Genomic DNA, 25,892 nt, shown 5'->3' with positions numbered 1-25,892 from the left:
ACATCAGAGGGCTTCAAAGTTCAGCAGCAATTTTCCACAAAATTTTCAAAGTGGATTTGAGGGGTCTTATTAGATATACCCCATAAATGACCCCATTATAAAAACTGCACCCCCCAAAGTATTCAAAATGACATTCAGAAAGTGTGTTAACCCTTTAGGTGTTTCACAGGAATAGCAGCAAGGTAAAGGAGAAAATTAAAAATGTTAATTTTTTTTTACACTCATATGTTCTTGTAGACCCAGTTTTTGAAATTTTACAAGGGGTAAAAGGAGAAAAAGCCTCCCAAAATTTGTAACCCAATTTCTCTCGAGTAAGGAAATACCTCATATGTGGATGTTAAGTGCTCTGTGGGTGCACTACAAGGCTTAGAAGGGAAGGAGCAACAATGGAATTTTGGAGAGTGAGTTTTTCTGAAATGGTTTTTAGGGGGTATGTCACATTTAGGAAGCCCTTATGGTGCCAGAAGAGCAGAAAACCTCCCACATGGCATACTATTCTGCAACCCCCCCCCCAAGGCACGTAACAAGGGGTCCGCTGAGCCTTAACACCCAACAGGTGTTTGATGACTTTTCGTTAAAATCGAAAGTGTAAATTAATTTTCTTTTTTTTTCACTAAAATGCTGGTTTTCTCCCAAATTTTACATTTTTACAAAGGGGTTATAGGAGAAAATGCCCCCCAAAATTTGTAACCCCATATTTTCTGAGTATGGAAATACCCCACGTGTGGACGTCAAGTGCTCTGCTGGCGCACTACAATGCTCAGAAGAGAAGTCACATTTGGCTTTTGGAAAGCAGATTTTGCTAAAATTGTTTTTGTGGGGCATGTCGCAGTTAGGAAGCCCCTATGGTGCCAGAACAGCAAAAATAAAACCACATGGCATACTATTTTGGAAACTGCACCCCTCAAGGAACTTAACAAGGCATACAGTGAGCCTTAACACCCGACAGGTGCTCGACAAATTTCTGCTAAAGTTGGACGTGAACATTTTTTTTTTTTTTACAAAAATGCTGGCGTTTCCCCAAATGCTTCATTTTCACAAGGGGTAATTGGAGAAAAAGCCTCCCAAAAATTTGTAACCCCATTTCTTCTGAGTATGGAAATACCCCATATATGGATGTAAAGTGCTCTGCGGGCGAACCACAATGCTCAGAAGAGGAGGAGCACCATTGAGCGTTTGGTGAGAGAATTTGGTTGGAATAGAAGTGGGAGGCCATGTGTGTTTACAAAGCCCCCCGTGGTGCCTGAACAGTGGACCCCCCCACATGTGACCCCATTTTGGAAACTACACCCCTCACAGAATTTAATAAGGGGTGCAGTGAACATTTACACCCCACTGGCGTTTGACAGATCTTTGGAACAGTGGGCTGTGCAAATGAAAAATAAAATTTTTCATTTTCACGGACCACTGTTCCAAAAATCTGACAGACACCTGTTGGGTGTAAATGTTCACTGCACCCCTTATTAAATTCTGTGAGGGGTGTTGTTTCCAAAATGGGGTCACATGTGGGGGGGGGGCACTGTTCTGGCACTATGGGGGCTTTGTAAACACACATGGCCTTCAATTTCAGACACCTTCTCTTGCCAAAATCCCAATGGCGCTCCTTCTCTTCTGAGCAGGAGTGCCATTGGGAGTACTTTACATCAACATATGGGGTATGTTCTTACTCAGAAGAAATGGGGTTACACATTGGGGGGGGGGGTTCCTATTCTCCCTTGTGAAAATGAAAAATGTAGGGTAACGAGCATTTTAGTGAAAACATTTTTATTTATTTTTTTCACATGCAATTGTAATGAAAATTTGTCAAACACCTGTGGGGTGTTAAAGCTCACTATACCCCTTGTTACATTCCATGAGGGGTGTAGTTTCCAAAATGGGGGTCACATGTGGGTATTTATTGTTTTGCGTTTATGTCAGAACCGCTATGAAATCAGCCACCCCTGTGCAAATCACCAATTTAGACCTCAAATTTACACTTTTGAGCCTTGTTGTGCGCCCAAAGAGCATTTTACGCCCACATATGGGGTATTTCCGTACTCAGGGGAAATTGTGTTACAAATTTTGTTGTTTTTTTTTCCTTTTACTGCTTGTGAAAATTAAAAGTATGGGGCAACACCAGCATGTTAGTGTAAAAAAAAAAAACAGGCTGGTGTAGACCCCAACTTTACCTTTTCATAAGGGGTAAAAGGAGAAAAAGACCCCCAAAATTTGTAAAGCAATTTCTCCCGAGTACGGCAATACCCCATATGTGGCCCTAAACTGTTTCCTTAAATATAACAGGGCTCCAAAGCGAGAGAGCACCATGTGCATTTGAATCCGCCACAAAAATACCCTACAGCAGTGTTTCCCTAACAGGGTGTCTCCAGCTATTGCAAAACTCCCAGCATGCCTTGACAGTCAGTGGCTGTCAGGAAATATTGTGAGTTGTTGTTTTTCAAAAGCTGGAGGCTCTGTTTTGGAAACAGTCCCGTACAATTTTTTTTTTTACATTCACATTGGGGAGGGACCTCCAGCTGTTGCAAAACTACAACTCCAAGCATGCACTGACAGACCATACATGCTGGGAGTTGCAGTTATGCAACAGCTGGAGGCACACTGGTTGCGAAACACTGAGTTAAGAAACAAACTCCCAGTGTTTCGCAACCAGTGTGCCTCCAGCTATTGCAAAACTAGAACTCCTAGCATGTACAGTCTCTCAGTGAATGCTGGGAGTTGTATTTTTGCAACAGCTGGAGGCACACTGGATGCAAAACACTGAGTTAGGTAACAAACTCTGTTTCACAACCAATGTGTCTCCAGCTGTTGCAAAGCTGCAACAATCAGCATGCATTGACAGCCGAAGGGCATGCTGAGAGTTGTAGTTTTGCAACAACTGGAGGCACATTGATATAACTCCCAGCATGCCCTTTGGTAGTCTGTGCATGCTGGGAGTTGAAGTTATGCAACAGCTGGATGCACTTTTTCATAGAAAAAATATGCCTCCAGCTGTTGCATAACTACAACCCCCAGCATGCACAGACTACCAAAGAGCATGCTGGGAGATGTAGTTGGAACTCCAGCTGTTGCAAAACTACAACTCCCAGCATGCCCTTTGGCTTTGCATGCCGAGCGTTGTTGCTAAGCAACAGCAGGAAGTGAAGAGGCCTTACCTCCTGCGGTATCCTGCCCCGGAACGCCGCTGCTGCAGCCAATCCTGCTGCTCCTGTCACCGCTAACGATCCTGAGGAGACCCCCGCCGTTGCTGATCTCCGCTCCGATCACTGTCCTTAGCAGGTTCGTGATTGATCGGTTGTTCCGACCGATCAATCACTTGATCGCAAGGCAGCACCCGTGCCACCTCTCCTGCTGAGTAAGGGTGAATGGGGCTGTCTCGGGTAAAATGACTGACGTCATTACAAAGTAGAATTGGTGGCACAAAAAATAAGCCATCATATGGACTTTTAGGTGCAAAATTGAAAGAGTTATGATTTTTTAACCCCTTAAGGACCCGGGCTTTTTCCGTTTTTTCATTTTCAATTTTTCCTCCTTAACTTTAAAAAAATCATAACTCTTAAAAATTTTCACCTAAAATTATATATAATGGCTTAATTTTTGCGTCACTAATTCTTCTTTGTAATGACAGTCATTTTACCCAAAAATCTACGGTGAAACGGGAAAAAAAATCAATGTGCGACAAAATTGATGAAAAAACACTATTTTGTAAGTTTTGGGGGCTTCTGTTTTTACGCAGTACATTTTTTGTCAAAAATGATACTTTATCTTTATTCTGTAGGTCCATACGGTTAAAATGATACCCTATTTGTATAGGTTTGAATTTGTATCACTTCCGAAAAAAATCATGAATACATGCAGGAAAATGTATACGTTTAAAATGGTCATCTTTTGACCCCTATAACTTTTTTATTTTTCTGTGTTCAGGGCGCTTTGAGGACTCATTTTTTGCGCCGTCATCTGAAGTTTTTAGCGGTATGATTTTTGTTCTGATCAGACTTTTTTTATCACTTTTTATTCACTTTTTTTGTGGTATAAAAAGTGATCAAAAATGCGCTATTTTGGACTTTGGAATTTTTTTGCGCGTACGCCATTGAACGAGCGGTTTAAAAAGCGGTATATTTTTATAATTCGGACATTTCCGCACGCGGCGATACCACATATGTTTATTTTTATTATTATTTACATAATGCTTTTTTTATTTTTGGAAATGCCGGGTGATTCAAACTTTTATTATGGGAAGGGATAATTGAAAGGGTTAATGATTTTTTTACACTTTTCTTATGCAATATTATAGCTCCTATAGGGGGCTATAACATTGCATGTACTGATCTTTTACACTGATTGATCCATCTCCATAGGAATGGATCAATCAGTGTTTTCGGCGATTGAATGCTCAAGCCTGGATCTCAGGCTTGAAGCATTCATTCGGCGATCGGACAGCACAGGAGAAGGTAAGAAGACCTCCTCCTGTGCTACAGCTGTTCGGGATGCCGCGATTATACCGCGGCGATCCCGAACAGCTCCCTGAGCTAGCCAGGCACTTTTACTTTCGTTTTTAGCCGTGCGGCTCAGCTTTGAGCACGCGGCTAAAGGGTTAATAGCGCGCGACACAGCGATCAGTGCCGCGCGCTATTAGAGGCGGGTCCCGGCTTCACTATGACGCCGGGCCCGCCGCGATATGATGCGGAGTCACCGTGTGACCCCGCGTTATATCGCAGGACCGGGACTCATGACGTATGCATACGTCATGGGTCCTTAAGAGGTTAAAGGTAAGGAAGAAAAAACGAAAATGCAAAAACGGAAAAACCCTGGGTCCTTAAAGGGGTACTCCGGTGAATACCTTTTTTCTTTTAAATCAACTGGTGGCAGAAAGTTAAACATATTTGTAAATTACTTCTATTAAAACATCTTAATCCTTCCTGTACTTATTAGCTGCTGAATACTACAGAGGAAATTATTTTCTTTTTGGAATGCTCTCTGATGACATCACGAGCACAGTTCTCTCTGCTGACGTTATTATAAAAATAATAACGCTTTATTTATTGTTGTCCATAGTGGGATTTGAACCCAAGTCCCCAGCACTGCAAGGCAGCAGTGCTAACCACTGAGCCACTGTGCTGCCCTTTGCATGCATCTGCTATGCATCTGCTATGCATGGTTGCTAAAATGGACAGAGACATCAGCAGAGAGCACTGTGCTCGTGATGTCATCAGTGTTCCAAAAAGAAAGGAATTTCCTCTGTAGCATTCAGCAGCTAATAAGTACTGGAAGGATTAATTTTTTAATAGAAGTAATTTACAAATATGTTTAACTTTCTGCCACCAGTTGATTTAAAAGAAAAAAGGTTTTCACCGGAGTACCCCTTTAAGGGGTTAAGGACTCGGAAACGGGGGCGTATGCATATGCCCTGCGTCCCTGAGGGGTTAATCATGCCTACAGGTGAGGAGTCTGAGCTGGGTTATATACACTGGTATGTTACAATAGTTTAACTCTTTATGTGCTTGTTAGAATTAAACATTACATTTACATATATATATATATATATATATATATATATATATATATATATATATATATCAAGGAAGGATGCCGCAGCACACGGAAGGTTCAAAAGTGTAAACAGTGGTTTATTCCATGATAATACAAGTTAGCAACGTTTCTGCTGCCAGTGCAGCCTTTGTCAAGCAACAAAATGGTGACCATACAAGATATTTATATGCAAATGAACAAACAAATCAATCAAATCAATTAATGTGAATACAGTGTAAAAAATACATTTACGATATAGGGTAATTAAAACCACTATAATATACATATTGCACAAGTGCTCTGCAGTGATTTAAAATCAATATACATAAGCAAGGGCTGCAGGTAAAGTTATAAACAGTATAACATTGTAAATAGTCTTAACAAGATTACATGTGTACCTAATGATTAGAAGCGGGGGCTGAGTGGTCACATGATCCCGACTCGTCTCCATGCAAACCGCCGTTGCTGTGGGTAACAGCGGAGCTGTGGTGTATGTTGGTAGTCGCAAGACGCCAGGAGCGGCCGCGCGGCCCCACTGTGTCAGCTGACCAGGGTGTCACGTGACCGCTCCTTAGTCCGGGCATGCGTATTAAAGAAAATGAGCGTTGTACTGCCATGGTGGTTAAGGGAAAAAATGCTAACTCTGCTGATAATACTAACCCTAATTTTTTAGGAATAAGTCAATCTACAGAAAGAAATCCACCAGGCGGGGAGGCCGCAGACATAGACGGTCCCGTCAAAACCCGTGCACAGAGGAACTCCAAGGCAATTCAAGCCAAATTGCCATTCAAGAAAAAGTAGAACCACCATTAACGGTAAATATATCCTCTACTGTATTAACCTCTGATCAACTGACATTACTTGCTAAGGGCCTTAATTACTGTCCAACGAGTCAAACTGACTGGTTCCAATTGGAACTTGATTTATTGCAATTCTTTAGGAAAATTAAGTTAAAAATCTGGTTTTCTCAACACCCAGTTAGAGATAACATATTTGTACCTTCTAATGCACTGCAATCCGAATGCTTCAACTTTTCGGATTTTGACTTATGTATACCAAGCCGGTTCCAGCCTTCTATAGACTCCTGCAGTTTTGAAACATATTGCCAATTTGTTAGACGTGATATCGAACAATTTAAAACTACTCAAACAAATTTTTCTAATACTAATTTAACAAATGCTGAAATACATGCCCTCAATGAACTAGTCCATAACCACAATTTGGTGATGAAGCCTGCTGACAAAGGCGGAGCCATTGTGGTTATGGACCGAAGCAAGTACATTGAGGAAGCCAATCGTCAATTAAATGATACCAATACTTATCAAAATTTAACCTGTGATCCAACCAAACGCATCTCTGCCGGTGTTAAGATCATGCTGGACCGTGCTTTGGAACAATGCTTGATTGATAAAACATTATACAACTTTTTATACATAGAACATCCTGTCATACCTATGCTATACCTCTTACCTAAAATACACAAGTCTTTAGAGAACCCCCCTGGACGACCCATTGTGTCCGGGCGGGGCTCTATTACCAGTAACCTTTCAATCTTTGCAGATCAGGTTTTGAGACCATATGCCATGTCTGCAAAATCTTATCTGCGAGATACTTCTGATTTTCTTAGTAAAATTGCAGATATACATGTCCCGGAAGGGGCTTTTGTGGCCACTTTGGACGTGGTCAGCCTGTACACCTCCATCCCACATGATGGGGGTGTACGGGCTGTCAGGTCCATGATAGCATCAGATTATTCACCAGCACAAGTTGAGTTTATTATTGAGTTACTGTACACCATCTTATGTAATAATTACTTTATGTTTAATGACACCTTTTACCTCCAGACCACCGGCACCGCCATGGGCACGAACGTGGCACCTACGTATGCCAACGTGTACATGGCAGTGCTGGAGGAGGACCTCGTCTATGTGTCCCACCACTCCGACAATTTGTTGGGGTGGTGGAGGTACATAGACGATGTCTTCCTGGTCTGGAAGGGCACTGAGGACTCTTTGCTTTCTTTTCATCACTTTTTGAATTCCATCAATGAGCACATTAAATTTACTTTAACACATTCATGTAATTCTGTTAATTTTTTGGATACATTGGTATCCATTCAAGACCACAAGCTCATTACAAATTTATATGTTAAACCTACTGATACCAACTCTACATTACATTACAAAAGTAATCATCCTCGCTCCATGGTGCGTGCTTTGCCAACAAGCCAAATGCTGCGGGCACGACGCATCATTGAGCGAGAGGACGAAACAGAAGCAGCATTAGATCAAATGACAAAAAATTTCTTACAACGTGGCTACCCCCCACGATTATTGAGAGAAAGTAAGAAAAAAGTGATGGACATGAAACGACAGGATCTTATTTATAGATCCAGGAATCAGACATCCAATTCTAGAGTTGCATGTGTGACCACATTTGGATCACACTCCAGCCAGATTGCCAAAACCATTAATCGGCATTGGAAAATTCTACAAGATAGTTTTCCAGATATCCCTGAGTTTGCCGGCCCCCCCCTGATGTCCTACAGGAGGTCGAGCAACCTCAGGGATAGACTTGTGAAGACAGACATATCGAGACAACCCTCTACACAACGATACTTAACAGTACAGAATAAAGGATCTTATCCTTGTTGCCAATGCATTAACTGTCCACAGATGTTGAAGGGACCTAAATTTGTACACCCGTATAGTGGCAAGGTCTATCACTTAAAACATTACCTAACATGTACCTCCTCATATGTCATTTACATTTTGGTGTGCCCATGTGGTCTCATCTATGTTGGTGAGACCACATGGGATTTCAAAACTCGCATCAATCACCATCGATATACTGTGCGCAAAAAACGTCTAGACTTACCGGTGTCTAAACACTGCACAGAAAAAGGCCACTCGGAATGGGATCTCAAGTTTGCTCTTGTGGACCATATCCCCCCATTAAAGAGGGGGGGTGACCGCATTAACAAACTGAGAAAACTGGAACTCAAATGGATTTTTGAGACACAGGCACTTCGGCCTAAAGGACTCAATGTTGATTTTAGCATTACACCTCAAATTTATAATGCATAATTATGATGATAGAATATCTCGATGTAACCACATAGTAGGAAAGGTGACCTCTATGTATGTAATAATCATATCTACTATGACATAATTTTATTTCTAATTCTCTTTTATCGCATCTTGTCTTACAGATATACGTGGGCAGAGGGTGGTCATCAATGTCCCTGCTTGTCAGTTGCCGCCCTTTTGAATAAACTGTACAATGATTTGATTGGTGACTAATTCTGCCATGGTGAAGTAATAATTGGAGCACATTTCATTTAGTCTACACATTTTTTCTTTCATACATTCACACACTTACTATGTCTTTAGCTTACTTTTTTCCAATTCTCTTTATTTTTTATTTTATATTTATTTTTATTTATGTTTTATTTTATATTTATTTTTATTTATTTAATTCTTATTTCTTTATTATCATTTTCACTTCTGTATTTTATTCTTTTTATTTAAATATTTATTTTGCTTTTCTTATTATTATTTTCACTTATTATCTTTTACTTATGCAAGTAACAAATCTATATATATGGAGTACCCCATACTTACTACAGATACCAGTAATCATTAATATACCCGTGCTCAGTGTGTGAGAAAACGAATGCGGGGCTGCCCTTGGTGGATTCCCACCTCCATAGGCCTGATACTGGGGACCTAAACTTTACGGTTGACGCCGTTGGGTACCCCAGAGTGACTCCCCCATAATATTGGGGTGAGCACGGGCAACTGAGGTGTTGGGCCTTTATAGCCCGATGTGCGTGTTAATCATGTATGGAGCCGGGCTAGATTACAATCAAAATCATCTTCATTTATATTTATATTCTTTTTTACTTTTATTTTTTAATATTTTCTTATTTTTTTATTTTTACTTTTTTATTTTAATACTCTTTATATTCATATTTTCTATTTATTTATCCATTTTTATTTATTTATTTATTTTTTTTATATATCTCTCCATTTCATTTACATTATTATTATTATTTTATTATACTTTTATTTTATTTTTGTATTTTTGTATTTCCATCTTTGTATATCTCTTTATTTATCACCTTATATGTATTTATTTTCTACTTATTTTCAACTTGGCTCTCCTTTTCTCACATATACCCTTCCTTCTGAGGAAATACCCAGGGTATTAATGTCTATACACTTATATTTTTATCCACTATATATACACATAGGATCCTTTTTTCCTTTTCTCTCTTGCCCTGAGAGACTTCAGCTAGATAGATTAGATTTCCCTTTTTTTCCCTTAACCACCATGGCAGTACAACGCTCATTTTCTTTAATACGCATGCCCGGACTAAGGAGCGGTCACGTAACACCCTGGTCAGCTGACACAGTGGGGCCGCGCGGCCGCTCCTGGCGTCTTGCGACTACCAACATACACCACAGCTCCGCTGTTACCCACAGCAACGGCGGTTTGCATGGAGACGAGTCGGGATCATGTGACCACTCAGCCCCCGCTTCTAATCATTAGGTACACATGTAATCTTGTTAAGACTATTTACAATGTTATACTGTTTATAACTTTACCTGCAGCCCTTGCTTATGTATATTGATTTTAAATCACTGCAGAGCACTTGTGCAATATGTATATTATAGTGGTTTTAATTACCCTATATCGTAAATGTATTTTTTACACTGTATTCACATTAATTGATTTGATTGATTTGTTTGTTCATTTGCATATAAATATCTTGTATGGTCACCATTTTGTTGCTTGACAAAGGCTGCACTGGCAGCAGAAACGTTGCTAACTTGTATTATCATGGAATAAACCACTGTTTACACTTTTGAACCTTCCGTGTGCTGCGGCATCCTTCCTTGATGTCTGAATTGCCTTGACCGGGGCTCCACTCGCTGCTTGCACCGCTATCACATCATTGTGGGACGTGCTGCTCTAATTCTCCTGTGCTATATATATATATATATATATATATATATATATATATATATATCTCACCAGTCAGTTTTCATTACCAAAGCTACTGCATCTTGATATGAAAATTTGATCATTTTGAAAGCAACAAATGAATAAAAAGTGAAAAGTTGAAGAATACCTGAATGTGGTGGTCGTGAATAATTCATCTAAACTTCTAGTGCAGTTGCATATGCTCGCCGCATGCTATCCAGGTCATTTGAATATAGTCTGCATTGGTGGTGAACGATAGCACCATTTGCCTGTGATGGACTTTGTATATATGTAGAAACATTGCTTATATACTACCTGTAACCTATTGTTATCGAATGTCGATGGCACATTGTCTGCACATAATCCGTACCTGTCTACAAGCACGATGACTATGCAAGTTCCAATTACCCGCAACAGGCTGATGCTTTGGCTATCCATCACTAGGTAGAGCCTTCATTCACAATTAGTTCGTTGATTCTACTGTCATTGGTTGATTCTACTGGTTTTAGGGTTTCAGGGGTAGTGAATTTAGGGGGTGGGGTTGTTTATGAGGTTATGCATTCTACTACTTAACCTACCAGGTCAGGTGTTTTTACCCACTAAAGGGCTGCCATCGATCGCGACTATGGGTACAGTTAGCCGTTTGTTGTTAGGTTAACTTTCCATACATAGAGTGATAAACCTTATTTTTAGCACTGGGGTAGTATGTGTGAGTAAACGGAGGCTCCACTCCATCTCAAGCAATATTCAGTAAAAGAAGTAATTCACACTTAACGAATGTATGCGTTTTCAGAAAATGCTTTAGTATTTCAACTTTTTGTTACAAAATCGGAGAAATCTCCACTTTTTTGAAAATACTAAGGTATGAAAGTTACTTCACCCACAGTGCTCACTAATTAACGTCCGACAGTCCTGATCCAGCTGCCGATAAAATTTCACCCTTCCACGGGCATAACGGAGCTGATCCTCCTTCCTCTCACTATCTCTCAGGTTAACTTTCCATGCAGGTCCATAGGACGTAAACCTGAGGGGAAGTTTGCTCTGAACACATTACAGTTCATTCTCACATAAGGTCATTGATCACCACTAGAGATGAGCGAACTTTTCAAAAATTCGATTCGGCCGATTCGCCAAATTTTCCGATAAAGTTTGTTTCATTCCGAATTTTTTTGCGGCTAATCTATATTAAAAAAGGCTATTTATACCCTACATACAGCCTCTATAGGGGTATAGAACACTTTGCTGTGTTCTAAAACGCATAAGGAGTGGGCTGGGTTAGTGAAATAATACTGTTATTCAGAATAACATGCAGATTACCGGCATCTCTTTTAGAATCACTGCCGCACAGCAGCACAATTACAGAGCCTGGTGGTGGCATCAGTGTCAGGAGACCATATAGTGACCGAATGTCACAGCGTGGAGGTGTTGGCAGCATGAGGAGACCATATAGTGGCTGAATGACACAGCATGGAGGTGTTGGCAACATGAGGAGACCATAAGTGGATGAATGGCACAGCCCGGAGTTGCCAGCAGCATGAGTAGGCACTAGGCCATCACAATCCCTAATATTAAAAGATGAATTAAAAAATTTAAACCGAAGATTTTGGATAGCGGGTGCTACCTATGAGAAAATTTTAAATTCCCAGACCCAGGCCCAACAGCGGCATCAGTAACCCATATATTGCCTGAATGACACAGCCTGGAGTTGGCTGATGCACGAGTACACACCAGGGCTTCACAATCATTTTCTTCTTTTTTTTTTAAATTAAAACAAATTTTGAGCGTCCCGGACCCCATCGTGTGGGTACGAAGGACCAAATCCAACAAGCCCCCACAGCAACATCAGTAAAGCATATATTGCCTGAATCAACAGAAATATATAGAAAAAGACAGAGGAGACACAATGCGCATCTATGCGTAGTAAAAAAAAAATAAAAAATAAAAATAAAAAAAAATTATATATATATATATATATATATATATATATATAGATATAGATATAGATATAGATATAGATATATATATATAGATATAGATATATAGATAATCTGAGTGTAAAAGAAAATAATTAAATTAAATAAAAAATGGATGTCGGCTCCAAGGAAGGGGGGGAGCAGCCATTTCCAGATTTGTGTTTTCAGTTGTTATGTTAGGTTTGCTCACCTTTCTGTGTTGTACCGTGGGCACAACACCAGTAGACGCTTGTTTCCAACTATTCTGGGGGACACAGATTGGAGGAGTGCTGCCGGCACTAGACCCGTTCTCACCGGCGGAGGACGGTCACTGGAATGGAAGAATATCGGTCCCGTGGTCCCGAGAAAAAAGAGAAGTGCTTCTGTGGGCGCTCACCTCCGTCACAGATGTAGTCCGTCACAGGTATGTGGAAGTTTCCGAGAACTTGGTAAAATAAAACCGCTTGGACACGGATGTATTTTGGAAAATAAAAAGAAGGTTTATTCCTTCAGCATGCAATACAGCAACGCGTTTCGAGGGGCAGGGACCCCCTCTTCATCAGGCTATCTGATTGGGCAGTGTGGATGTCCTTTATTTATACCTCATTTGCCCGCGAAAATCACATGTGTGTGTTACATAACATGAAAATGAAACAATAAACAAAAAAAGAAAAAGAAAAAAAAAAGAAAAAAAAATTTAAATAAATAATCAAAATAAATAAATAAAATCCATAGAAAAGAAGACATTTACATTAAAAATAGAAGTGAGCATTCTGTAAAATAACCCACAGATGGTCAGTTTGACTAACCATTGTATTATGCACCTTATCTTGTATTGCATATGTGATATGTAATAATTCTGCAGACGTCGGGCCATTTCAAATGCTCTCCCTTCAGAGATCTACAGTGGCTGGGTGAGAGGTCTGAGGCACCGACCGCCGGTCTGTCCACACATCCGTCCTCCTGGCCGCTTATTGGATGGGGGACCGGCGTCAAACCCATTTCCCCACACAGGGATGATTACATTTATTCAATGCGTATGTGTATGTACATACACACACATCCATACGCATGGTGGATTGATGTGTACTTATCAGCTGTTTGTTTTGTTTTAATTCAGTTTGTTTGTTGTGGTTGTAGTGTCAGTTGTTAACTATCTCATCTTTTTAAGATATTAATTCCACCGCTTCATTCAGGCCATGTGGTTGTAATGTCTGGAGGCTGTAAATCCAGAACATTTCTTTGCGTGACAGGATTTCAAACCTATTTTTCTTTCCCGGTGGAATGTGCTCAATTGGGGTTATGGATATGGCTGTCATGTTTCCCTCATGCATCAGGCTCAGATGTCTTGATAGGCTATGGTGCATGAATCTCTTCTTTATGTTGGAACGATGCTCATTCAATCTCAAATGTAATGGTTGTGTTGTTCTTCCAACATATTGTTTACCACATTGGCACTCTATGAGGTAGATGACATATTCCGTTTGGCATGTCATCAGATGTTTGATGGGGAAGGTTTCACCCGAATGGGTACTGGAAAAACATTTTTGGTTATGGCGTATGGTAAAGCAACATAGGCATCTAGGTTTTCTGCATTTGTATGTTCCCACGTTTCCAAATTTGTCGTTTTTCTGGGAGGATTTGTTGTGGCATTTGAGATTGCTTGGGGCTATCATACCCTTTATGGTTGGTGCCCGCCTGAAAGTCAATCCCGGATTTTTTGGGAGAATTTTTCCTAGATGTGGATCACTTAGTAGTATTCCCCAATGTTTCTTCATGATGTTTCTGATTTTTGTTTGACCCACTGAATATGTGGTGATGAAATTGCATCTGGTTTTTTCCTCATTCTCCTTTTCTTTTTCTTTCTTTTGTAGGTGGAAGGCTCCCGGGTCCGTTGCCTCAAGGCATTCCTCTTGGGTAAGTGCACAGGTTTTTTCATATGCATTTTCAATTAATTCTTTCGGATATCCTTTTGCTATGAATCTGGACTTTAAGATTTTGGACTGTTCGGAAAAGGTGGCAATATCTGTACAATTTTTTCTTACTCTCTTGAATTGTCCAAAGGGGATGTTTTGTTTCCACTTCTTATAGTGGCCACTGGTAAAGGATATATAATTATTGGAATCAACTTTCTTGAAAAAGGTGGATGTGATGAATCTATCCCCTTTATGGGTGATGTGGAGGTCCAAAAACTCAATTGAAGTGGAGGAAAAAACGGGGGTGAATGTCAAACCCCAGTGGTTGGTATTAATATCCGTGACAAAAGATTTGATGTTCTCTGGGTGGCCACGCCATAATAAAAACAAATCATCTATATACCTTTTGTATATAGTAACATGTTTTTTATACAGGGGATGTTTTTTTTATCACCTGTTCTTCAAAGCAACCCATAAAGAGGTTCGCATATGATGGTGCCACTCTGGTCCCCATGGCCGTCCCCCTTATTTGATGGTATAGGGTGCCATTGTATGAGAAAAAAAATTGTATTCCAGAATGAATTTCAGACAATTGGTAAGGAAAATTACCTGTTCGTTTGGGATGTTTTTGTCTTTTTCCAGAAAGGAAATGGTGGATCGAATTCCCAGATCATGTTGGATATTCGTGTATAACGACGTTACATCCATGGTGAGTAAAACCATGTCATCTTCCCAGGGTGTATCATTTAAGATGGTGATCAGCTGATCTGAATTCTTCAGGTAACTTGGTAGATCTGCCACATATTCCTGCAATATCCTATCTAGATATTGGGACATGTTACATGTGGGACTATGTATCCCAGAAATGATGGGTCTGCCCGGGGGGTTTTGAGTGTCTTTGTGTACTTTTGGTAGATGGTAATAATATGGTGTCCCAGGGTTAGGATTAAAAAGAAATTTCTTTTCATTCTTTGATATGATTTTATCCTCCAGAGCTATGTTTAAAAGACTTAGAATGTCTTTCTGTAATTTTGGAAAAGGATCTGTGCTGATCGTTTTATAGTAGTTATTGTCTCCAAGAATCCGGTTGGCTTCTTTGTTGTAATCTGTGTAATTTTGGATTACTATGCTTCCTCCTTTGTCGGCCGCACGAATGACAATGTCTTCATTCTTTTTCAGATTTCTCGGGGCGTTTTGCTCACATTTGCTCAATCTTCCTTCGCTTTGTTTTCTTGGGAAAGCTTCTGGTAGGCTTTTGAATTCATCTGCCACCATTTCATGGAATGTTTTTATAAAATTAGTTTTTATATGAATTTCTGGGTGCTTCCCCAGGAGAATTTGTTCATCTTTTTTCTCAGGTCCGTTCAGGATCCTTCTGGTTTTTTGGAAGGGAGAAATGCCGTTTTAAAGTTAGGCGGCGTGTGAATCGGTGGAGGTCTAAAAATAGATAACATTTTTTGGGGTTATAGGGAGGCAACGGACCCGGGAGCCTTCCACCTACAAAAGAAAGAAAAAGAAAAGGAAAATGAGGAAAAAACCAGATGCAATTTCATCACCACATATTCAGCGGGTCAAACAAAAATCAGAAACATCATGAAGAAACATTGGGGAATACTACTAAGTGATCCACATCTAGGAAAAATTCTCCCAAAAAATCCGGGATTGACTTTCAGGCGGGCACCAACCATAAAGGGTATGATAGCCCCAAGCAATCTCAAATGCCACAACAAATCCTCCCAGAAAAACGACAAAACTGGAAACGTGGGAACATACAAATGCAGAAAACCTAGATGCCTATGTTGCTTTACCATACGCCATAACCAAAAATGTTTTTCCAGTACCCATTCGGGTGAAACCTTCCCCATCAAACATCTGATGACATGCCAAACGGAATATGTCATCTACCTCATAGAGTGCCAATGTGGTAAACAATATGTTGGAAGAACAACACAACCATTACATTTGAGATTGAATGAGCATCGTTCCAACATAAAGAAGAGATTCATGCACCATAGCCTATCAAGACATCTGAGCCTGATGCATGAGGGAAACATGACAGCCATATCCATAACCCCAATTGAGCACATTCCACCGGGAAAGAAAAATAGGTTTGAAATCCTGTCACGCAAAGAATTTGTTCTGGATTTACAGCCTCCAGACATTACAACCACATGGCCTGAATGAAGCGGTGGAATTAATATCTTAAAAAGATGAGATAGTTAACAACTGACACAACAACCACAACAAACAAACTGAATTAAAACAAAACAAACAGCTGATAAGTACACATCCATCCACCATGCGTATGGATGTGTGTGTATGTACATACACATACGCATTAAATAAATGTAATCATCCCTGTGTGGAGAAATGGGTTTGACGCCGGTCCCCCATCCAATAAGCGGCCAGGAGGACGGATGTGTGGACAGACCGGCGGTCGGTGCCTCAGACCTCTCACCCAGCCACTGTAGATCTCTGAAGGGAGAGCATTTGAAATGGCCCGACGTCTGCAGAATTATTACATATCACATATGCAATACAAGATAAGGTGCATAATATAATGGTTAGTCAAACTGACCATCTGTGGGTTATTTTACAGAATGCTCACTTCCATTTTTAATGTAAATGTCTTCTTTTCTATGGATTTTATTTATTTATTTTGATTATTTATTTATTTAATATTTTTTTTTTCTTTATTGTTTTATTTTCATGTTATGTAACACACACATGTGATTTTCGCGGGCAAATGAGGTATAAATAAAGGACATCCACACTGCCCAATCAGATAGCCTGATGAAGAGGGGGTCCCTGCCCCTCGAAACGCGTTGCTGTATTGCATGCTGAAGGAATAAACCTTCTTTTTATTTTCCAAAATACATCCGTGTCCAAGCGGTTTTATTTTACCAAGTTCTCGGAAACTTCCACATACCTGTGACGGACTACATCTGTGACGGAGGTGAGCGCCCACAGAAGCCCTTCTCTTTTTTCTCGGGACCGATATTCTTCCATATATTGCCTGAATGACACAGCCTGGAGTTGGCTGATTCACGAGTACACAGCAGGGCTTCACAATTCCCCCCCCCCCCCCCCCCCGCAAAAAAACACCACAATTTTACAAATTTTTGAAAAAGATTTTGGATAGCGGGTGCTACCTATGAGAAAATTTGAAATTACCAGACCCAGGCCCCACAGCGGCATCAATAACCCATATATTGCCTGAATGACACAGCCTGGAGTTGGCTGATGCACGAGTTCACACCAGGGCTTCACAATCCCCCACAAAAAACACCACAATTTTAGAATTTTTAGAAAAAGATTTTGGATAGCGGGTGCTACCCATGAGAAAATTTTAAATTCCCAGACCCAGGCTCAGCAGCGCCATAATTTTTTTTATTTGAAATTTAAAACAACCTTTGCGTGTCCCGGACCCTAGCGTGTGGGTACGAAGGACCAAATCCAACAACCCCCCACATGGCTCATGTGGCCTTGAGATTTAGGCGCAACGTCTCCATATCCCTGACCGGCCATTGTTTCCAAGACTTGTCGCCAAGGCAAACCATGTGAAGAACAACGTGACACCGCCGTGATCTGCACACATGGTATGCTGAAGGGCCACTGAGACTTGTTCGGGCAGTGGAGGCTTAAGACACAGTGGTGGATGTGGAGGCGGAGTAGCACACTGTCGCAGGACCAACGGGCTGACAGAGTGTAGCAGGAAGCAGCATTGAGTACACACCAGGGCTTCAGAATCCCAAAGAAAAAAACAACCATTTTTAAAATAATTTTAAGAATATTTAGGACAGCGGGTGCTACCTATATATTGCCTGGATGACACAGCCTGGAGTTGGCTGATGCATGAGTACACACTAGGGCTTCACAATCCCTCCCAAAAAATCCAATTCCCAAGGCCCAGCAGCGCCATCAGTAAACCACATATTGCCTGAATGACACAGGCTGGAGTTGGCTGATGCATACGCACGTAAGCTTCACAATCCCTAATAAAAAAGACAAACATTTTTGCCGAAAAATGTTAATGAAAATTTAGGACAGCGAGTGCTCTCTATATATTACCAGAATGACGCAGCCTGGAGTTGGCTGCAGCATGAGGAGACCATTGAAATGTGTGATTTTTTTATTTGAAATTTAAATCAAAATTTGTGTCCCTGACCCCGCCGTGTGGGTACAAAGGACCTAATCTCACAAGCACCCACAGGGCTCATGTGGCCGTAAGATGTAGGCGCAACGGCTCCATAGCCCTGACAAACCGGCCATTTTTGGTTCCTCTTGACAAACGTGAGTCTCTCCACATTTTTAGTGGACAGACGAGTTCGCCTTGGGGTGGCTATGGCCCCGGCCGCACTAAACACCCGCTCTGATGGCACACTACTGGCCGGGCAGGACAGCTTTTCCAGGGCAAACTCTGCTAGTTGTAGCCATAAATCAAGTTTGGCTGCCCAGAAGTCCAGCGGATCTTCAATGGTTGTTGGCATGGCCATGTCAAGGTATGCCTGGTTCAGGTCCTGCTCCATGTCTACCTGCTGCTGATGAGTTGCTTCACTATGCAGGTGAAGAAAGCTACTCATCAGCGACTGTAGACTCAGGCTGCTGCTGATTGAGCTGGTACTGCTCCTGCCACCCCTCCCCAGCAGCCATGGTAGTAGAAGGTGAGCGCAAAGGGTCCCCACGAGTCAGACCTGTGAGTGGAAGGACCATGTGGCCGATAGGCATCAGCCAACTGACTACGTAGAATCTCTCTGTAGTAGGTCAGTTTGTCCTCCCTCTCAGTGGGTGTAAAAAAAGGCCCCCATTTTGGGATGGTAGCGAGGGTCTAATAAGGTGGAGATCCAGAGGTCATCCCACTGATGAATTTTGACAATTCGGGGGTCACTATGCAAGCAACTGAGCATGCATCGTGCCATTTGCGCCAGTGACTTGGAGGGACTACCTGCCTCCATCTCCACTGCATACTGCCACGGTGTGTCTGGGTCCTCTGTCTCAACTTCCTCATAACCCTCCAGCTCCTCTGGCTGCTCCTGCTCCTCCTCTCCTGTCCGAAGACTAGAAACACCGGCCATCTCATCCACCGTAAACTGTGCTGCGCTCTGCCCCTCATCCTCCTCCTCCAGTTCAGCCCCCACAGGGCTCATGTAGCCTTGAGATGTAGGCGCAATGTCTCCAGTTCCGTGACCAGCCATGGTTTCAATAATTTGTTGTAGGAAATGTAGGAGTGGAATTACGTTGTTCATGGCGTAATCCAGGCGACTCACAAATAATGTGGCTTCCTCAAAGAGCCTCAGCAAACGGCACTGGTTCACATTGAAGTTACACAGGGGAGTATTCCTATCTGCTTGGATCATCAAGAAATTGGTGATTGGTTTTCTTTGTTCGTATAGTCTGTCCAACATATGGAGGGTGGAATTCCAACATGTGGCAACGTCACAAATAAGACTATGTTGTGGGATACCGTTCTGACGCTGTAGCTCAAGGAAGGTGTGCTTGGCGGTGTACGAGTGGCTGAAGTGCATGCACAGTTTCCTTGCCATTTTCAGGATGTTTTGCAAATGGGGTGAAGACTTGAGGAATTGCTTGACAACCAGATTCAACACGTGTGCCATGCAGGGCGCATGTTTCACACTTCCTTGTCGCAGCGCGGACACAATGTTCTACCCGTTGTCGGTCACCATGGTTCCCATTTCCAGATTTAGTGGAGTAAGCCATACTCGGATTTCTTTATGAATGAACTTTAGGAGTTCCTCCCTTGTGTGCCCTACACACATGGTACGATGAAGGGCCACCGAAATTGGGACGTGCAGTGGAGGCCGAGGACACGGTGGAGGATGAGGAGGCGGCGTCGCACGCTGTAACAGGACCAACTGCCTGGGAGTGAGAGCGTGGAGGAGGAAGCGGTGTGACCTGTCCAAGTGGCTGTTGTGGCTGTGCAGGAACCACATTTACCCAGTGGGCCGTAAAAGACAAGTATTGTCCCTGCCCGTAGTTACAGCTCCACACGTCGGCGCTGCCGTGCACTTTTGAACACACCGACAGGCTCAAGGACAAGCCCACCTTCTCTTGTACAAACTTATGCAGGGCTGGTACTGCCTTCTTCGCAAAGAAATGACGGCTTGGGACTCTCCACCTTGGCTCGGCACAAGCCATCCATTCTCTGAAAGGTGCAGAGTCCACCACTTGAAAAAAGGAGGGACTGCAACACCAGCAACTTGGACAGGAGCACATTCAACTTCTGCGCCGTTGGATGAGTGGGCGCATACTGTTGTCTCTTGGACATGGCTTCGCCGATCGATTGTTGGCGGAATGGCTGACTAAAAGCGGGAGAAGCAGGAGCGACAGTAGGAGGATTTGACACACAGCTCCCTTCGGCTGAGGTGGTGGAGCCTTGGCTGGATGAAGGAGGGAGCGGATGGCCACTGGGTGATGCAGCAGGCTGGACCACTACATCGGAGCCATGGTTCTCCCAGGCCGCTTTATGGTGGCGAAGCATGTGTTGACGCATGGCCGTGGTGCCGACATTGGGGCCCTGGCCACACTTCACCTTCTGCCGACAGATCTTGCATGTGGCTACGTGAACCTCCTCCGGATGCCTTATGAAAAACTTCCACACTGCCGAGGAGCTGATTTTCCCACCCGCAGTCCGCACTAATTGACTGCTACTGGCGCCGTCTCCAGGAACCCCTGTTCCACTACTAGTGTTGCTCACGAATATTCGCAATTCGAATTTTATTCGCGAATATCGCATATTCGCGAATTCGCGAATATAGCGCTATATATTCGTAATTACGAATATTCGTTTTTTTTGTTTTTTTTTTTCTTCACAGTACACATGACAGTGATCACCCCTCTCTGCTTCCAGCTTATGTGATGTAAGAAGGCTCTAATACTACTGTGTGAGACTGGCGTGCGAATTTTCGCATATGCGAAAATTTGCGTATGCTGATTTTCGCGTATGCTGATTTTTGTATATGCAAATTTTTGCATACGCAAATTTTCGCACACGCAAATATTCGCATATGCGAAAATAAATCGAGAATATTACGAATATGCGAATATTCGCGAATATTCGTGAATTCGAATATGGCCTATGCCGCTCAACACTATCCACTACCTCCCGGAAAGGTAGGCTGCCGCGAAGCAAGTGGTCTCCCCCCGGGCAAGTTTGGCTCCTGAATTTCCACTACTACCACCACGCTGACTGCCAACCGTGCTACCGCCTTGCTGCCTCATGGGAAACCTGCAACTCTCTTCTCCTGATCATGATGAAGCCCCTTCTGCACCCGGCTCCCAATTTCGATCGGCTTCATCATCATCATCATCAACAGTTGTGTGCATGTCACTGATGTCCTCCTCAGGTTCCCCAACAGTGTCTGCTTCAGGACCCTGAACACTTGCAACACCGCCTCCAACGTCACTCTCCGCATCACTACTTGGCCACCTAGCGGAGCAAGCAGCGCATGTCTCTTCCCCTTCTTGGCTGTCCAGTAGCTGCTGACTGTCCTCTATTAGATCGTCCTCAGTAAATAGTGGAGCTGAACCCACAGCATAAGATACTTCTCTAGGAGAGGGAACAGCATAGGACAAAGACAATGGGAGGACAGGGACTGCTCCCGGGCCATGCCAATTGAGAGTTGTGTCTGAGGAACCCACCGACTGTTGACTGGGGGTGTCAGAATTCACTTGTGATAATGTGGATGAGCGTGTTAACCAATCAACGACGGCAGATGGGTTGCTGGTGGAGACATGACCGCTGGCTGATAACGGGAGCTCAGGCCTCTCGCTGCGACTCCTGCTGCCACTCGTCCAAAGTCTGCTGCCAACTCTGCTTGAAGTATTTAGGCCTCTGCCACTCCTCTGTGCACGTCCTGGCACTTCTCTGCCTGACATACTTAGTGCGTTTATGAGGGTATTACAATACGCTACACTACTCTTTAAACAGTATTTGTCTATAACAGTAGCAGGTGATTACTTACGGCTGTCCATTCACAGTATGTAGGCCCTTGACAGCTTATCAGGTACTAAATGATACAATACTTGGATGTACCTATGCGGTATGCACTGATGAGGGCAGTTATATATGCGTAACTATACGCAGAAAAAACTATTTAAAAAAAAAAAAAAAAACAGCCGGTGAATACTATTGTTTGGACTTGCACAGTATGTGTCCCTTCACAGATTAACAGGTACAAAATGGTACAAATGCACTACAGTCCACTGAACAATCACGTATTTCTGAAAATCCAGGGATTAAACCCTTAATTGCACTCTGTCACACAATTCTGAACAGCAGAAGTTTTGTGGAGCAAACAAAAATAAACTCAATTGGTCTGAAAAATTAGGAGATAAGATGCTTCAGAAAGTTCAGGCAGCTTGGAGATCTGTATGAGGCAGCTGACAGCTATCTGCCCCTCTCTGCTGCAATGCTCAATAATGTGAATAGGAGTTTTAGCTATCAATGATCTTTCTCAGTGTAACAGCAAAGCACTCTGCACTCCTGCCTTTCCCTAATGCTGATGTGACTAGCAGTTGCAGTGTAACGCTGTGGTATGAGCTATTCACACACACGCAGTCCCGTCCTCTCCATCTGAGTGAGTAGATGAAATGAAGAGAGGCAAGATGGCAGCCGATTATATAGGGGCTGTGACATCACAGGGGTCAGTGAACACTGATAGGCTGCATCTCACATGTGATTCAGGGTCAGCCCGCCTACCTTCATTCCCGCTGCTGTTTCCCGCCCTCCCATAATCCCCTGCCCCATGTACTCACATGTGGATCCGCCATCTTAGGTCTCCAATAGCCTGGAACGCTGTAAAATGGAGTTTAATGAAGGGATTTTTCATGAAATTCATAACGAATTCGGGTTCGTCAACTTTGATTCGCTCATCTCTAATCACCACCTTGAGAGGTAATCATCGGGAATTCTCAGGTCCCTCTGCGCGGTGGGGAAGCATTGACAGCATTACCACACAAAGTTCCTCCGCACATTATTCAGAAGTTAGGATGGAGGTAAGGCTGCTATGCTACCTATGTCCCATATCCTCACAACAAAATGGCTGATGTCTTCAGATACCTGGTATTGTATTTCCAACAAATTATTTTATTCCTACACAGTTTTGTATTTTTGATCACTATAGACTAAACCCTCGATCGTGGTTTTGGGCACAGTTCCACCGCTTTACATTACAGTGTTATGCATTTGTGTTATTAGTTTCATTACAGGAACCACAGAAGAAGCATTATCTACTGGTGTAGGTAAGTCTCGCCAGTCACATAAGGAGCCCAGACCACAAGTGGTAAGCCTATCTGGCTATATTTGTGGGAGGGGCTTGAATAATTCACGCATGCCCCCCCCCCCCCCCCCCCCCCGTCACACAGGTGCGTGCATATTTGGGGGAGGGGCATAGGGTATTTAATGCACGCACCCTGTCACACAGGTGTGTGCATTGCATTCGGCAAACCCCCCCCCCCCTTCTTTCTTTATAAATTAATAGGGTATGCCCACTATAGGCTAAACCCGGTTATGGGCACAGTTCAACCGCTTTACATTACAGTGTTATGCATATGTGTTATTAGTTTCATTACAGGAACCACAGAAGAAGTATTATCTACTGGTGTAGGTAAGTCTCGCCGGTCACGTAAGGAGCCCTGACCACAAATATACTTGGCAACATTTAATGTACTTGTGATTCATGAGACGTTATCACATGATGTACATAAATACATGTATGTAAGTTATAAATCCATCTTCTATTTTTCATGGTAGTAAAGTAATTGTAGTTCTATGTGATCCTTAAGGAATGTGTCATATATTATTGAATGCAGGCTATACCAGAAGCACAATGTCCAAGACAATTGCAAAGCTTTAAACTTTTAATATATTGTTCCTTGTGTAATTAGAAGACACTTTCCCATTCACTTGCTTTTAAAATGAATTCATTTAACTTGCTTTAAAAATAAAATTAATCAACATAAATATAGTAAGTTTAAAATGTAATAGCTCTGTTATGTTCCCTGCCACAATTAATACAGTGAGTTTGGTCTCCTTCTGGCCTGGCAGGAGACCAAACTCAGGAAGTGTTTCTCTGCACTGAGCTTGATTGACAGCTGCACAGAGCCTTACTGACAGCTTCACAGAGCCTTACTGACAGCTTCACAGAGCCTTACTGAAACATGCACAGAGACTGAGGTCTTCTATTCATCACAGCGCTGCAACAGTGTGAGTGGTCCCCCAGCAGGCTTCAGTGATGTCATGCCTGCTGGGAAATGCCCACTTCCACCTGCTGGGAGATTGTACTATGTGAGCAAGAATAAAGGTAAGATACAAGATTTTTAAAGCTCTGAATTTTTTTTAATGGTAAGAGGAGTGTTAGGAGTAGTAAGCAAACATAGCCTGAGTAAGTTTAGTAAAGTTTATTTGGTGACAGGTACCCTTTAGGCTTTCCCTAATAATCCCATCGGAAAAAGTTAGACTATGTAGTACATGGTGACCTTACGCACTAATACATCTGGGGTGGTGTAGCTATAAGAGGCCGCAATGCTATTGGGCCCTTCACTGCCACTATATATAGCATATGGTAGGTAGTAGGCCCTGTTACGTCCACTGCAAGAGATTAAACTTACCCATTTTAAAGACATTATGGCTTTCCGGTTTAAAGCATTACGGTCATTAAAAAAAATTTTTACCTATTGATCAGACATGTCAAAAGTTGTTGATTCAATACAGGCATATGTCGGCACTTCCATGGAATCTGCCGTGGTGCCCGAGGAAGGGTAAAGCCACAGGTAGAAGAAAGATTAAACCCAGCACTCACCAGTAATGCACAGCAAAGATTTATTATGCCATAGTGTAGTACAAGGATGTATTCCAGCATGGGCACCTTCCTCAGCTGTCTGCCTACACACAGAATGATACTGGCTCACAATAAATAGATGAGGAGGCGCCGGATGATGATGTCAGACATCAAGGAGTCACGTGACCCAGCGTCATGTGACAAAGGGGGAGGGGAAGAGGAAGAGGGAGTACAATGCATAATAGGGAAGTTCAAAGATGTAATGGCTCAATTTGGCCAGTAGATGTCACCAAAGTCAAGTGCAAAATAAAGGGAAAATAGTTCATAGGTGTAATGAACATGTTCCACCAGAAGATGTCGCCAGAGTACCGGTAAGTGTAGTGGTAAAGAGTGAAAGCAGTCCAGTTTCTTGAGAAGCTGCTGTATCTGGATAATACACTAGAAAGTCCACATAATAGGCTACAATTTATGCAGAGACGGGCTAGTAAAATAAATGGCACAAAATTGAGCATGTAAAGCAAATGTCACGTATGGGCAGGGAAGGAGTGCACTCTATTCTCGCCCGCTCCCCTATCCCTTCCTAGTTAATTACCTGCCCTAAATGACAGGTCCCTAACCATGAAGACAGTCCCTTCCTGTGTACGTGAGGGGCGTAATAGTCAAAACAATAAATTACAATGAAACTGACTAGGTCCGAGATCAGTGGGATAACA

General features: G+C 42.4%; 1 long non-coding RNA gene across 1 annotated transcript in view; it reads right to left on the bottom strand.

Annotated features, from left to right (window-relative positions):
- Nucleotides 1–25,300, bottom strand: part of LOC130305323 (uncharacterized) — a 47,580-nt gene extending 22,280 nt beyond the window's left edge. Inside the window, exons 1-2 of the long non-coding RNA XR_008854926.1 lie at nt 25,201–25,300; nt 6,523–6,607 (exon numbers count right to left, since the gene is read on the bottom strand). This is a non-coding gene — a long non-coding RNA (uncharacterized LOC130305323). The remainder of the gene's footprint in view (nt 1–6,522; nt 6,608–25,200) is intronic.
- Between the last annotated feature and the right edge of the window lie 592 nt (nt 25,301–25,892).

This window comes from Hyla sarda, chromosome 1, assembly GCF_029499605.1.
Source record: "Hyla sarda isolate aHylSar1 chromosome 1, aHylSar1.hap1, whole genome shotgun sequence".
Classification (NCBI taxonomy): domain Eukaryota; kingdom Metazoa; phylum Chordata; class Amphibia; order Anura; family Hylidae; genus Hyla; species Hyla sarda.
This window is presented reverse-complemented; position numbering and strand designations above follow the sequence as displayed.